Source organism: Magnolia sinica, chromosome 19 (assembly GCF_029962835.1).
Source record: "Magnolia sinica isolate HGM2019 chromosome 19, MsV1, whole genome shotgun sequence".
NCBI lineage: Eukaryota > Viridiplantae > Streptophyta > Magnoliopsida > Magnoliales > Magnoliaceae > Magnolia > Magnolia sinica.
The window spans coordinates 35651694-35654981 of record NC_080591.1 but is presented as its reverse complement, the minus strand read 5'-3'; positions in this window follow the sequence as shown (position 1 = coordinate 35654981).

The following is a 3288-nucleotide window of genomic DNA, read 5'->3' as shown; positions in this document are numbered from 1 at the left end:
CGAATAGATGGAAGAACCTAAGGATCACCAACTTGAGGAAGAACACGATGAATAAAGTAGAGGATAGGAATTTAGTTTTACTTGAGTTTCCGCCATTTATGGAATTTATGTTGTGCTCCTATTATGAGAGCCTTGAACAATTTGATTATTTTCTTTTGGGATAAAGAGACAGTTAATATCATTCTTATGGCTGGTTTCCATCTAAAGTGTATTTGAATGTGATGTCGATAGGGCAAAATCTCAGGACAAGTCCTTGGGACCTTCTCACTTTACAATATTAACACCTGGTTTCCTCGGGCACGAGTACATACTCTAGTCGTGAAAATTTGGGATGTTACAGAGTGTCCCTGATCGTAGCAGCAGTAGCCAAAAGCATCGTAAAAGCCTCCACAGCAGCATCAGCAACAGCGACAACAGCTCCTACCACCGAGACCCCCTCAACAGCAGCATCATCACTTGCCTCTGAGACCACAGCAGCTGAGGCAGTAGTTCCGGCCGTAGTAACAGCAGCAGTAGAGACCTCAGAGGGGACAAACTCGTCCCCATCTAGCTCACACTAGGTTCTATGCGGCTCAGCAGGACTCGCAGTCATCCAGAGGAGTCGTTGAGGGTATTCTCCCCGTCTCTGCATGCATCACTTGAGTATTGTTTGATTCTGGTGCTTCGTACTCCTTTATATCCAAGGGTTTCTGCCATTTGACCAGATTCCTGATTGAGTTTACCTGTGAAGGGTTGTCAGTGTCGACGCCCTTGGAGAAGATTACAGTGTTAGGCCGCTTCTGTTCATCTTACCCTGTTTTAATAGGGGAGACTTTCTTACCCGCCGACTTGTTTGTGCTACCGATGTCAAAGTTCGACGTCATCCTGGGTATGGATTGGCTCGCCGAGTATCACGCCATCTTGGACTGCTCCACGAGGACAGTCACGTTCTGTATACCTGGCTTGCTGCAGTTCTAGTTCATTGCCGAGCCAAGATGAGAGCCAGTCTTGTTTGATGTCATATGCAGTAGAGGAGCCCATAATAGTGAGCGTTGATTAGCTGCAGGGGGTACAATTCTTTTTAAAGATTGACTTGCGGTTCAGTTATAATCAAATTCGAGTCCGAGAGGAGGACATCCTGAAGACAGCTTTCAGGATGCGCTATAATCACTTTAAGTTTCAGGTCATGTCCTTCGGACTGACCAATGTGCCCGCAGTCTTCATGCAGTTGATGAACGGGGTTTTTCATCCTTATCTTGGTCAGTTTGTTGTAGTCTTCATCAATGACATACTGATTTATTTAAGGACCCGCGAGGACCACGAGTAGCATTTGGAGATTGCGCTCCAGACCCTTTATGCCCACCAGCTTTATACAAAGCTGGAGAAATGTGAGTTTTGGCAGGAGGAGGTGAGATTCGTAGCTTCCTTGGTCTAGTAGGCTATTATCGATGCTTTATCGAGGGATTCTCTCGTATTGCAGCACCGTTGACCAGGTTGACCTGAAAGGGCGCAGAGTTTGTGTTGACTGACGCCTATGAGCAAGCATTTATGGAGCTGAAGGATCGCCTCGCGTCTACTCCTGTCCTCACTCTTCCCTCTGGGAGTGAAGGATTTATTGTATTTACCGATGCTTCGCGTGTTGGCTTGGGTACTGTCTTGATGCAGCACGGGAAGCCAGTAGCTTATGCACCTCACCAGCTCAAGGTCTATGAGCTGAACTACCCCACGCATAATTTGGAGCTGACAATAGTCGTCTTCGCACTGAAGGTGTGGAGACACTATCTCTATAGGGTCAGGTTCGAGCCCTTCTCCGACCATAAGAGCCTAAAGTATCTCTTCTCACAGTCCGAGTTGAATATGCAACAGAGACGTTGGATAGAACTCCTGAAGGACTATGATTTTGATCTTTAGTACCACCCGGGCAAGGTGAACGTGGTAGCGGATGCCCTCAGCTGTCAGCCACGAGGCCTGATGGCGCATATGATGATTCGGGAGTGGAAAATGCTCAAGGATATTCTAGCGTATGACTTCGAGTTTGACTTGCAGTCTTCAATCATTCAATTATTGAGCCTATCGATTTAACCCTCTCTTGTTGTAAGGGTGATCGAGGCTCAACAGTCAGACAAGTCATTTTAAAGTTATCGAGCAGAGGCAACATTTGAGAGTCAGTTAGATTGGTAGATTGGTTCTGATGGTGGACTTCGCTTCAGAGGCCGATTATGTGTCTCGGATATTCCAGAGTTATGTAGAGATCTTATGACCGAGGCACATCGATCGAGGTTTTCTATCCACCTTGGCTTGACGAAGATGTATCGTGATATGAGGCGATAGTATTTTTGGGCGGGGATGAAGTGCTAGATCACCATTTTTATGGCCAAGTGTGACACTTGCCATCGTATCAAGGCCAATCATCAGAGACCCCCAGGTCCATTGCAGCCGTTGAGCGTCCCAATGTGGAAGTGGGAGCACGTATCCACCGATTTTATTATGGGCTTGCCGAGTACTCAATGCGGTCATGATGCCATCTGGGTTGTCATGGATCGTCTGATGAAATTGACACATTTTCTCATGATTTGTGCGACTTGGCCCTTGGTCTGGCATGCCAAATTGTTTATTGATGAGATTATGAGACTGTATGGTGTTCCAATCTCGATCATTTCTAACCGAGACCCGAGGTTCACGTCTCAATTTTTGAGGAGCGTTTAGAAGGCTATGGGGTTTGCCTTGCAGTTCAACACCCCGTATCATCCATAGACTGATGGGTAGACTGAGAGGGTCAATCAGATCCTTGAGGATATGCTCAAAGCTTGCATGATTGACTTCTCAGGTAGCTGGGATGAGCATTTGCGCCTGAATGAGTTTGCATATAACAACAACTATTAGGTGACTATTGGTATGACTCCTTTTGAGGCCTTATATGGTAGGCCATGTAGATCTCCTAGTTGTTGGGCTGAGGTTGGAGAGCATCATCTCTTAGGCCTTGAGTTTGTGCAGTAGACATTAGAGGTTATCAACATCATCAGGTAGAGGATGCGTATAGCTCAGAGCCGGCAGAAGAGTTTTGCGGAATGCCGGCGTCGTCCCTTAGAGTTCACTATTGGGGACAGAGTGTATCTCAAGGTCTCACTCATAAAGGGCGATATTTGATTTGGACTGAAGGGCAAGCTCGCCCTGAGATTTATTAGACCTTTCGAGATCACTGGGCCCGTTGGCGCCGTGGCCTATAGGCTCGCCTTACCACCTCAGTTGTCTGACATCCACAACATTTTACATGTTTCGATGCTGGGAATGTGAGGTCAGACACCATTT